At 43.8% G+C, this 13241-nt stretch overlaps 1 long non-coding RNA gene across 1 annotated transcript; it reads left to right on the forward strand.

Annotated features, from left to right (window-relative positions):
- The first annotated feature begins 1145 nt into the window (after window positions 1–1145).
- LOC135898597 (uncharacterized) lies at window positions 1146–7296 on the forward strand. Its single transcript, XR_010563373.1, has 2 exons — window positions 1146–1402; window positions 6764–7296. It is a non-coding gene; the product is annotated as an uncharacterized lncRNA (long non-coding RNA).
- The last annotated feature ends 5945 nt before the right edge of the window (window positions 7297–13241 follow it).

Here is a 13241-nt window from a genome sequence, read left to right on the forward strand (position 1 = left end):
GGGATGAAATGACAAGAGAGATTCTGTAAAAAAAGCAAATGTATAGTTTTATTGCGTGCACTGTCTCTCGTCTTGTTCTTGTTGTTGCGTTTCTTTCTTATCTTTTAATGGAATGATGGTGCGTTTGAATGATGCGGCTCCTTCGTGGAAGATTATGACAGGCCGATGCGTAGTGTTGTAACTGATGTAATTGAATGGGGTCATGCTTGGCAGACTCCGTACGTCGGTGTGGTCAATGATTGTGGTCATCAACCGTGATCAACTATACTCCGGCGGCGGCTGCGTATAGCGTGGCCACGCCGGCCTTACACTAAGGCAATGTGTGATTGGGAGAGATTGCCCTGAGCGTTGATAACTTCGAGTGCGCTGTGTTCTTGCCACTTTATTCGAGGTGAAGCGAGAGACAGCACGAACGTCAATTCGCTCGCTGCTGCACGCCTCTTCTTGAGAACGATCTGTTCACGTGGGTAGGCATCGAAATGCTTACTGATTTATACAGCGCGGCATCTGCATACAAGTATATAGCAATGAAATCACAGATCATGGACGTGTTGGAGTTTCGAGTTTCTGTGAGAGCAAGTGAGCAAAGATATTGAATTGAATTCTTGGGTTTTCCATGCGAAAACCACAATTTGATTATGAGGCACACCGGTGTGGGTGATTTGGAAGTAATTTTGACCACCAGGGCATTTTTAACTGGCCTTTCAATTCGCAGGCAGGGGACACGGGCGTTCTTGTCCGAGCAAAGGTATCGAACAATGGGTGTAAAAATAAAAAAATATACACTGTCCTTTCTTTTTTTTAGGTCATAAAGGTACGAGCGTTGTCAGATTATGTATTCAGAGTTATAAACGTGGCTACTGCAAGCCATAAGGCCGACTCATATTTTTATTATGGCGTGCAGTTCTAGCACTGCGTCTCAGAAGGGCATTGTTACACTCGTAGGCACCCTCATCTCCTGGAGTTGCTGCTACCTAAAATGCCCCGGAGAATTGCTCTTGAAATAAAACGCATTGTTCAAAGTGTGATGCATAATTATTTATCTGCAAGCCTGCCCCTAGAAGCTTACGTAGCAAAGAGAAGTACAGCAACCCAATCCTAAATAAAATTTATTCTTTAGCTTGATTGTTCCAAATGGAGCAAAGGTATCGGCGAATCGAAGTTGTAGCCACAAGGCTTCTCTTGCTGGAGACTGTAAAGATGGTTTCCAAACGGTTTCATTTAGTCGCTCTAGCCATATTTTATCTTTTGTCCCCGTTGCAACTGGCGGGCCCCACATGTGCGCAAGCAGGTTATAGCTGGACCGGTTACCACCTTTCAAGGCAGTGGAACAGAACATCATCGCGCCATACTACTCGAACGACTACTCGTACGACTACTCGTACGACTACTAGGCGGCCACGTAAGTATACATAATGCCATCAGCATTCGTATTCCACTCAACGCGCTTTCATAGGACTAGCCTTCTTTGGCTGTTATTATTTTCCAGACAATTTGGCTCAGTGCAGTGTCCGTGGTACATGTAGTGCATCGAGCTTCTGTGCCAAGGAAGCAGATTTTAAACCCAACCGTCAGACAAACTTGGGCAACAGGGTACGAGGTGCTGGCTAAGTGCTACACTTAAATGAAGTTCTTTCGCACAAACTTTTCACTACGATTGTGCCACTCGTCAGCGAATCTCATTGATGTAAACTTAAGTCGGGGGATTTGTGGCACTGATTACTGGACCACTTCAACGGCAACCTCGGTCACAGCGTATGTGCCGCTGGGTATCGAACCTGCGTCCTATATTATTTTATATTCATCACTAAACATACATTCACACTCCCGCCACGTGCTGACTGGATGCACACCTCGTGCATGACACGATAGGACGCTGACAGTAAAGTGCGTCCCCACATGGCTTCAATGCTAATTACGTCAACGTCAACATTCGCCACGAAATTGGATCTGCTGGAGGTTACTCACTCTTTGAATCATGTACTGTAGCTGTGGATTTGCAAGTGATTTCACTCATCACCTTCACAACTTATCGTGCGGCAATAACACGATCACCACCTATAGGTACTTCACGCACTTTCTCATGGTTGCCTGACTTTGTCTCTATATATGTCAAATGGTTTTTCCGCCACTTGAATCACCGAGTAGTCCACGGCTCATTAGGTACTGGAAGGTCGAGCGTCGGTATCGGTGAGTGCGGCACTCGGTATTAGGCCTGGCGTCGTAGCGGATGCCACTCCTTGCTTCCATGCAGTGCTCCTGTTGCTGCTGCTGCTGGCATTTCATGCTTTGGAAGTCAGCGAGCGTGCGTGGCATCAATGCTGTCTATGTGCCGTCCAGGCAAACACTACTAGGCTTAGCGGCCGGTGGCCGGTAACGCTGGCGAAATTGCGGCATTAGCTGCACAGGAAAGACCGAAATTACGTCTCACCAAAAGGTGAGCGCCTTTAGAGGTCTTAGCACACATTTGGACTCCAATCAGAGAGCTTTCCGCTGCTAGGGCCAAACCTTCCAGGAGCTGATATCGATCCGTGCTCACACGGTGGCACTTCACTCAGCAGGGGACGAGGAGCGTTCTCCAACTTTGCGGCCACCGTTCGGTACAGGGCTATCAGTTCAACATATTTTCCTACCGCCATTGGCCCCGCAGAGAGAAAAGCACTCACGCGCACACACAGACGCCGCCGGCGTCATGCGTTCCAAGGGGAAGGAGCGAATGCTCACACGAAGCTTAACCACCTCTCTCGCTGAAAGGATACACCTCTGGCTAGCCCACTAAGATACACTAGGGCGTCGTGCACATCGTGGCAAAGGAGGCGAGAATTCGCGCACAGAGGTTAACGACTTTTCGCCATTGTGGCGTCCTAGGTGTTTTTCAACGGTTGCGGGCTGCTAGGCGTATTTCATAGGTTGAATCTTTCGCTGTAGCTTTGGCAGCGTGGCGTAAGTTGTTCGCCTTCTAGGCCAGTCTTAAAGCTCCACCTGCAAAAATATGCAAAATATGCAAATACATGCAAATAATACGTAGTTAGGCACAACCAAGGTAATGTTGTTTGCCGTCATTAGAAGATACTTGCTTAACTTTTGCACTCTGCGTAAATATATGATTAGGCTTAATTATTCAATCAACTTCTCAAATATTATAGTTAGGTGAAACTGTTTTTCCTAGCCTAAAAGAAGCCCGCGATTAGTCGCAAAATTGCCGCGTGACTGGCGACTCGAGGCACTGTTCGTCTATTCGTAGGCTTCTCTCATGCTTGAAAAAAAGAACTCTTTGTGTAGCACGCATCGAGTAACAGAAAACTGTATCGGGAGCTTTTCATGTTGCTTAGCAATTTTCTCATTGACTTTTTCATCTAATTATATTATTTGAGAAGTTGATTGACAAATTAAGATCTATTATGTCGTCAGAGCCAACGCAAACAAAAATACTGAATATCTCGAAGCGACGGCTAACAATAATACTTTGGCTTTGTCCAGCTACGTGGCATTTGCGTATTTTTAAATCGTGGTGCATGATAGTTGGGATACCCTGTATAGCTTATGCACCTACCTTTTCTTATATGTAATAAATACCATCCAAATCAATGAAGCACTTCTTTATGGTAGTGTCCTTCTGGTAGTGTCCTTATGGTAGTGTAGTGCTTCTTTTTGATCTTATGAATTTGACTCCTTGCTAATAATGTATTTTTGGTGCAATCGAATTCCTCCCGTCACTTTTCTTTTAATATACAATGACGATAGGCGAACATAGTTTTTCTTTCTACGGAGCTGCATGGGACACCGTACCAGGCGCGTCGCAATATGCCACCCCAGTCCAGTGCTCCGGTGTCGAGCGCGACACCGATCCAATTTTCAGGTATGGCTCTATGTACCTGGTCGCAGTAGTACTCAATTGCGCCATAGACGACGGACAACTTTAGCACACCCCGCATCCGGAGACGCCCGATGTTCGGGCGGACACTTTGGTTTGTTTCATATGCGCACTGGTAGCAACCAAGCATGTTGTTTTCCCTTAAGGTTCCTTTAAAGGAAATATTTCTTTGTCTCTTCCATCAAATCTCCTGGTGTTGCAGGAAATTTGCAGGAAAAAGTCGTCATTGCGTCATCTTCACTCTAGCTTCCTCATTCTACTCACGTATTTCCGCCACTGTCATGTCGCCGTAAACTAGCAGCTATCTTAACTCTAGTGTTGTCCTACATTTGTTGTCGTGTCGTCGTGTCGTCCACATCATGCCATCATCGTCATGTAGTTATTACCTCTTTTATATGCTGTACAAATGGTTGCATGACTGCCTGGTACCGATATTGTACAAAAACCAGATGTAAGACTCTAATCGACACAGCCCACGGTGGCAGGCAATAAGAGTCAGTGAGAACGTGAGCTCATTCTCTACACCCTTACGTTTTCATGATACCTGCGTGTTTCTGTCCACGTCATTTCTTCACATTCATGGCATTGTAATCAGGCCTTCGTTGTAACGTCATCCTCATCCTCCGGTCGTCGTCATTCTCTCACGGTCACTGCCTTTTGAAATCAGCCATACCGTCGGCATCTAAGAGGCGTTGTCGCCACACCGTCATCATTGTTTGGTCATCATCACTCCATTGTCCACATCTCGTCGTCGTCACAGAGTAACAGTAATACCGTCGCGAGATCTCCAAAGCAATTTTGCCCTTGAGCATTCGAATTTCTTCAGTCCATCTCGTTCATGCTTCTCACGTAAAACCATGGTTGCCGTTCCGTAATAGGTATTGCGTTGTCGTCATTCCACTTTCATATATTCGTAATATAATTGCAGTCATGTCACCGGCTACATGACGTCGTCGACAAGCAATCGTGATCGCAAGGCCCTTGTTATTCTGGCTCGTCCCACCATAGCCGTCATACCATCGACGCTGTTTCACGATCCACATCGCAATGTCATCATGCCATCGTCATGTTCTCGTCTTCATACCATTCAAATTACATTAGGGATACTATGATGTCATCGTCTGTTCATTGCGGTCATCCCATTCACGTGATTTGGCCGCAGAAGCTCCAGTATCTATCAGCGTCATGTCAACATCGTCATCCCACCGTCTTCACCGCGCTGGCCCCACACCATCATGTCCATGCCGCTGTGCTTTTTCCGTCGTGTTTTACTTGAAACGATGTATTCTGTTGTGGAAAAGTGCCTATCTGCTCCTTTCGGTGCCTACATGAAAGTGATTTGTAACTATGTACAGCCTTCGTCCCCCCCCAATCCCCCCTAAAAAACATATAGGGGCACCTAAGTACTTCTCGTAAGGTGAAAATGAGTGACTTTTACATGTCGACGAGTGTGTAGCTCAGTTATGTCACCGAGTTTAGTGCTGCTTCGTTACGTTTCCGGGTCAAATATTGCAGCTTCTGAGATCGCAACAACCCAAGACAACAAACCGGCCACATTGCGATCTGTCAGATGAGTTCCATTTGGGGAGAACTCCTAAATGTAACGTTTCGCGCACATTGAGTAGAATGCTCTTTCTCCCTGGCACAATTTTTCCAGTATGATCACACCACTTACCCGAGTAGCACCATGGCGCTTACATTTCGTTACTTCGTCGAACTCCACTTCATACTACGGGGGACGTTATAATCGTCGTCCAACGGGTACCTCAAACGCGTTACATCTTATTCGTCATCGTCGTCGTTAGTGGGCTTCGGCAATGGCGTCTGCGGGCCTCCAAATCTAAAGGTGCAGCCAGTGCCTGCAGCTTGCCGAGCTCATCCCGCCATTGCTCCGCAGCCGCTCTCTCTTCTATCGAATCCGGATAAAAGAACCCAACTACGTGCACAGGCTTGGATATATTCGTCACTGTCACCTGTTGCAGTGGTGGTGCAATGAAACGGCGGTGCAATTCAACAATGGCGCAAGTCAATGGTGGTGCAAGTCGACGATGGCGCAAGTTAACGGTAGCGCATTGGTTAGCGCGCTCAGCTCGGGAATGGTAGCAGTGGAGGCAGAGCAGAGAACCGAATCTTCGCCGTCACCACTTTTTGTTATCCTGATGAAGACGAGGTTCTTTGTGTGCCGTTTTTCTGCCCCGGCTTTCTGAAGGTGGCGAGGCCGCACATAGGGCCAATTAATCCTGTCCAATTATTAACCCCTAAAAACTTCCTTTAGTCTAACTTCTACAGGACGTGGGAGCAACAGATTTTCTTTGTTGATCATGACAGGGTAACCGCCTATGAGTAGCGAGCAACAGACAGTGCGGCTCACCAGAGTCACTTTTTCGCTACAAGGTTGCCATGTCATGCCAATGACAGTGACGTATGAAATAGCCGAGCACGCCCCAAATTGTGGTAAATATGTGCACGTGTATATTCCGCTATAATTGCTGAGTGTCAAGACGAAACACTCGGAAAAAAAGAAAGTGAAGGTGACAAATTTCAATAAAAGAACAGGGGAAGCTCCGAAGCACGGCCTGCATAATTTTCAATTCGAATCCCCGTCCTAAACGAGGTGTGCCTCTTTATTGGATTAAATTAGTGGTCTGCGTCGACGAATTTGTTCTCTCACATATTCGCATTGGCCAAGTTGAGGAAGCTTCCTGGATATTAATTATTTTTCAAGATTAGATCATCATACCTCGCAAACTGGACAATAAAGTGGCTACGTACCTTGCCCCAGAACTAAATTGCTTTGTATTGCTCGCTGTTTTCCAGATTTATTAGTTTTCTCACGAGAGAAACATTTAACCAAATGTTCACCCACAGTCTCTTTTTTTTTTCTTGCAGCCCCAAGCTGTGGAGGCAAAGTGAAGGGATGACAAAACTGAAGTTCTTCAAGATGGTTAACACGGACTGCTGCGCCAGATAGTTACAGTGCCAAACAAGCAATATGTCAAACATTCTCGTGACGTGACGTTTAGGACACCGTCCATGGAAAAAAATGTACCTTTATAAGTTGCACAAATTTTGCGCTTGCTTCGCCACAGGTTAGGCGTTTCTACCCAACTTCTAAAAGTGTGGAGAACAAATATGTAGAATATTCACCCCATTGCTCTATCTTCTGGAGGAGATGATGTCGCACTATGGTTCACAATCTCTTTTTTTCGGAGGAATTAATTCCTACAACCAGCGTTCCGTCTCCGCTTAACACCGCAATGGTTTAGACCAGAGGCGCACGTTCCGGCAGGCAAAGAACAGCCGTGGACGGATATGCTACGTAAAGGTAACAAGCTGGGAGTAACAGTTATCACGAAGATGCACTAGGGGTTCTAATAATGGAGTAATAATCTTTAGAAGATGCAAATAAAAAAGTAATTTCACTTGCGCATCTCGGTGTCTCTGTACCACGAGCCATGTATCTCCTGGAACTCACAACCGGAACGCGAGTAAAAAAAATGTGTTGACAGCACTCTGGTGCACGATTAAACGGGCGGAAGGACGGACGGAACGCCTTAAGAACTATCAGCAATACTATGAAGTGATGCGCCCATCATCTTCTTCTTTGAGAATATATTGTGGCTAAACCATCAGTATTACTGGCGGAGATTTTTATAATTTGACAGCTTAAATATCAGAGATATTAAACGTAATTCTGCAAAATCTCAAAGAGATCAACAAGGTTTGCCTGCACTCCTTATGTAAGATGAATGGTACATTCAGACACTGAATGAACAACAAAGAGGTAGCCGGGCGCACATCATCAGTTGCAGTCATACTCCGTTAATTTGTTTCTTCCAGTTCAACAATACACCACCCCCTCCAGAAATTAATACATGAAAAAGAGTGGCAATCGTTTGTAAGAAACCTCGCAGCAAACATTAATGCAGTGCTTAATGTAACTCATGCACAGAAAGTGCTACAGGAACCTTGTTCAAGATATCGAAAGGCATTCCAAATGAAGTTCTCGGGCAGGAAATGAAGAATTGTCGGTGCGCATCTGCACACTATAAAACACACAAAGGAGACGGCAGGCCTCTTCTGTCCATGCCGCTGGCGCTTTTCTGTTTGCATGTTTAAAGCCGTTCCAATCAAGAGCCACACTTTCTGCGTTCAACATGACACCTTTCTTTCACGCTTTCATCTCCGGAAAAAGAATACGTTTGTGTTATTTTTTTACCCTTATAGATCATTTATCATGCACTATTAAACAAAAAAACCGGCAGATGCATGTTTCCAGAGAGGCACTTGCGATTATAATAAATCTGTGCCAGATTTTACGTAGCACGATAGGCTCCTTAGAAGAATATAAAAGTTCACCGCCATCGAGAAAGACATCCAATGAAAGCACAATATAGCTTACAGCCAATACAGAAATTCAGCCGTAAATGGTTATGCTTCCAAATTGCACAGCAGATTGCACTTTAAAATCTTGAAGCATTTTAAAATCACAGCCAGCAACATTAGCTTATACAAAGCACCTGGCTGTGCGCACTCCTCCGAATTATACACCTCTATGACTTTGTTAATGCACCACTCGAGACTGCGGGTGAGCCCGCGTAAATGCGCTTGAAGTTCAGCTCATAAATGCACTTGCGCCCCACGTCAACGATCCCCGATTGAGCGATTCCACACAAGTGGAAAAAGAAGATCCACGTCGGTGTAAAATGACAGTTATCGCAATAATACGAATAACTGCGCATACCAAACTTAACAGAAGCAATTGAATGACCAGTGGTATAGCTGCAGTAGGCGTAATGTCCGAACTATTTAAGCAAGTATAGAGAGGGGCATTTTTATTTATATACATTGTAATGACCAGAGTATGCTGTGTGAAAACCAATGTATGCATGCCATTGTCTCTGCCAGGCGAACACAGACGGTTCGGTTACAACTGACAGGCTACTCGGAAGTGCCTATGAAATGTAACGGACGTTGTTGGCCACAATTTGCGGAAGCATAGCCAGTCCTAATGAAAATGCAGGGCCAGGATTGCCACTATTGTCACCTGGTTTAGCCTACGAGAGCTATTCATCGTCAATAACACGCCCATACTAGATACCTGACAAAGCGGCACAGCCAGCACTGGCGCTATGGAGGCAACTGCGGGCCTGCGTTGGCGCAACCTCTTCCAAAACTAAATCCATAATGGTTCCAGCTAGCCTCATACGATGCCAAGAATGCGCCTCGAGTGGCCAGTCACGTGGCAATGTCGCGTATATTCGCGGACTTGTCTCACGCGGGGAAAAACCCTTTTATATAGCACGTAATAGGCAAATTAAAACTGTACCGCGAGTTTTTCATTTTGCCCTACAGTTTTCTCAATGAGACTTTTCATTTAATTGTAGTATATGAGTTTATTGGTTATATAGTACTCATTATCTAACTAGGCGGAATGCAAAAAAAAGATAACGTGAGTATCTCCAAGCCATTGGAAGCAAGGTTACCTTGGTTCGGTGCAGCTGCGTGGCATTTGCCTATTTTTTATAGTTTCGCTCAAGTTGCTTGGGGCACCCGATATATACATAATGAAGGAGGTCGTTCACTTGACTCTGAGATACCATTAACTTCTTTGACGTATTAGTTTCAACGCTAGAACCTGTTATCCATGTGCTGGCGTTGATGCATAGAAGACCATTGCCGTTGATCACAAAATTTAAAGACTGCAGGAAATAATAAACAGCGCAGCCAGAGGAATGTTTATGCAGTACAAGTGACTCTGTGCTAAGCTAGAACAAAACCATTAGCGCAAGGACATCAAGCTAAGGTCCTTGGAAAAGAAAGTAAAATAGGACAAAAAAGCGCCCAATACCACAGTGGTGCCTATAGCAAATCAAAAATAGAATACTACGTACCCTTATGGGTGTAAATAGGGTGTATTTATCTTTTCACCCTAGTAAACACCCTAGAAAAATCTTTTCTAACGGAAAAGGGTGTTCAATAAGAAAACACCGTCGGAACACCCCAGTCTTTCTAATTTACACCCTACTTTTACGGGAGTAGATGAAGAAGCTTACAGCATATGATAAATGGACATTGGCAGTTTACGCTTTGATACTGGCTATACATGAAACGCGCGCTACCTGCGCTTGAATCAGCTAGCTGGAATGATTATATCGGGCATCTAGGCAGCAGCGTACTGACTCCGAACCGCGGTCAAAAAATGATTTATTATTTTTATTTATTTGTAAAATACCTTACAAGGCCCCTTCTTGGGGATTGAGTAAGGGGGGCATACAATCAAGTACATACAATTAACAACAATAACAAATGAAAACAGCAGCCAAGTGCACAGCCTAAAAGTCATGAAACATATTAGCTACATAAAGCTGCATATGATTACAATAAAAAGGGACAATATAAGTTAGTAACAACGTATAACCCTGCAAGAAAAAGGCAAAGAAATAATACAGAGCAGTGAGTGTGTTATTAATGGTTAACATGGGTTAAGCGAGTTCAGTGAGCGCTTGAATTTATCACGGTCAGTTTCCAAAACTATGTTGTCGGGGAGGTCGTTCCAGAGCCGAATGGCACGTGGAATTGCAGATGAGTTAAATGCTTCTGTTTTACCATAGATGCGCGTGAAGCTATGATGATTGTATAATCTGTGCGACGTGTGTGACGACGTTTCTAGGTGTAAGGAATGTTTGTTAGTGTGGTGGGCGTATTTATGAAATAATGACAAAAGGGCTATGTCGCGACGATTACTTAGTAGCTGAAGTGAAAGGTGAATCTTTATTTGAGTTACGCTAGAACGGTAGTCATAATTTCGGGAAATCAAACGTGCGGCTCTATTTTGGATTGATTCCAGCATGGTAATTAGGTAATTTTGATGGGGAGACCAGATTGGAGCGGCAAACTCAAGTCGAGGGCGAACAAATGTTTGATATGCCAGTTTGCGGATAAGTGGAGGTGAGTTCCGAAGGTTACGTCGCAGGTAACCCAGTGATCGAGAAGCACTGGCACAGATGGTAGTAATGTGAGAAGTCCAGGAGAGGTTTGTTGAAAGATTAACTCCTAAATATTTAAATGATGAGGTCCGAGATAATGGGACATTTTTAATACAGTAAGAATAGTCCAAGTTATTGTGTTTGCGGGTGAAGGACATCACTTTACATTTTGATGAGTTTAGAGTCATTAGCCAGGTGTCACACCAATTAGTGATTTCGTTAAGATCATTTTGGAGGATCAGGTGGTCATCGGAGGTGTTAATAGAACGATAGATAATGCAGTCGTCAGCGAAAATGCGCATGCATGATGATAAGTTATTGGGTATGTCGTTAATGTATATCAGAAAGAGTAAGGGACCAAGAACGCTTCCTTGTGGTACACCGGATGAAACATCTGAAAGGGGCGAAGAGAAGCTGTTAGCGAAAGTAAACTGCTGCCTGTTAGAAAGAAAATTTCGAAGCCAGGATAGTGTTAGTGAATTAAGTTTTAATGATGATAACTTCAAAAACAGGCGACAATGAGCTACGCGGTCAAAAGCTTTAGAAAAATCTAGAAAGATGCTGTCAGTTTGAAGGTTTGAGTCCATGTTAAAATGTAAATCTCTCATAAATTCAAGCAGTTGCGTTTCGCACGACAAACCTCTTCTGAAACCATGTTGATTATGAAAAAAGAAGTTGTTCGATTCTAGATGTTGGTAAATATTAGATGCAATAATATGTTCCATCATTTTGCAGCATATGCACGTTAGTGATATCGGTCGGTAGTTCTCAGTTATGTTTTTGTCAGCGTCTTTGAAAATGGGTATGACTTTGGCTGTTTTCCAATCTTGGGGTATTGGACCTGTCATTAATGATTGATGAAAAATGTGAAATAAAAACTTGCTAGATACTGATACTGTATTTTTTAGTAATTTAGAATTAATATTGTCAATACCTGCTGAAGATGAAACCTTCCAGTTATTAATAGGTTGAACAATACCATCAATAGTAATGTTAATAGGCTCCATGTACCGGTAATCTAGGTCGCCAACAATGGGCAAATTAGTAATACTTTCTTTTGTGAATACGGATGAGAAAAATTTATTAAAAACTTGAGCGCACTCACTGTTAGGAATAGGAATGTTGTTTTCTTTATTGTGTAACGAGATGTCATTAGTATTGCGTTCAGGAGATAAAATTTGCCAGAACTTTCTGGGATTAGATTTGAGTAGTGAAGGAAGGTCTTGGGAACAATATTTATTTTTGGCTACATTGAGAGCGGAGCAGTAAGAACTTAAACAGTTAAGGTACCTTTCCCAAGCTGACGGGGTGCCGGTTCGTTTTGCAGTTCTCTATGAACGTTTCTTTTTGTTTCTGAGTAGATGAAGGGACTTAGTGAACCACGGTTTGTTTTTGTCTTCAGTTATTCTTATTAAAGGAATGTTCTGCTCAACCAATGCGCATAACTTATCTCGGAACATGACCCAGGTATCATGAACAGACCTGGCGTGGAACGAAGGTAGGAAATGATGTTCAAGAAATGATTCTAGCTCAGTGATGATTACTTCATAATTTCCTTTGTTGTAGTCACGAATTGTCTTACTTAAGATACCTGTAAATGGTAATGGGATACTGATGGATACATTCAGTAATCTGTGGTCACTGAAACCATCCGAGCATGTTACTTCTTCTATAGTTTCTGGGGCGTTAGTTAGTATAAGATCTAAAAGGTTAGAGCCACGGGTAGGTTCTTTAATGATCTGGAACAGATTATAATCTAATGTTAGGCTAATGAATTCTGATAAAAAACTGCAGGATGACGACAAGTTTGGCCAATCAATGAGAGGAAGATTAAAGTCTCCTATAAGGTATGTGAACTCAGTTGGACAGAGCTGGGTGGCTTTAGCAATGCTGCTGCGCAGTTCATCAATGAAGCAATGACTGTAATTTGGAGGGCGGTAACAAACGCCTATCAAAACTTTGGCAGAACGGCAGCGGCATGCGGCCCAGACAATCTCCAGACCTGAAGATGTGTCAATAATATATGATGCGATAGCTTTTTTAATAGCGAGGAGGACGCCACCACCTCTTCTATCTGAGCGATCGCAGCGATAAATATTATAGGTTAGTTTTACGGGAAGAATTTCAGGATCGGCTAACTCGGGGGAAAGCCAGGTTTCGGCGAGAGCAAGAATAGTGCAGTTGCAGTCTTCAAGATAAGATGAGACGAGTTCGCATTTCGACATCAGGCTTCTAATATTAGTGAATGATATTGTTTACGATGTAGCAATGCGATGAGTTAGCGGCGCTTCGCATGTGTCTTGGTCTAGCTATCTGCTGATTTCCACAACTGAACGCTTTGTGGCATCATATGCATAAGATTTGTTATCAATGCGCAT

This window comes from Dermacentor albipictus, chromosome 8, assembly GCF_038994185.2.
Source record: "Dermacentor albipictus isolate Rhodes 1998 colony chromosome 8, USDA_Dalb.pri_finalv2, whole genome shotgun sequence".
Classification (NCBI taxonomy): Eukaryota; Metazoa; Arthropoda; class Arachnida; order Ixodida; family Ixodidae; genus Dermacentor; species Dermacentor albipictus.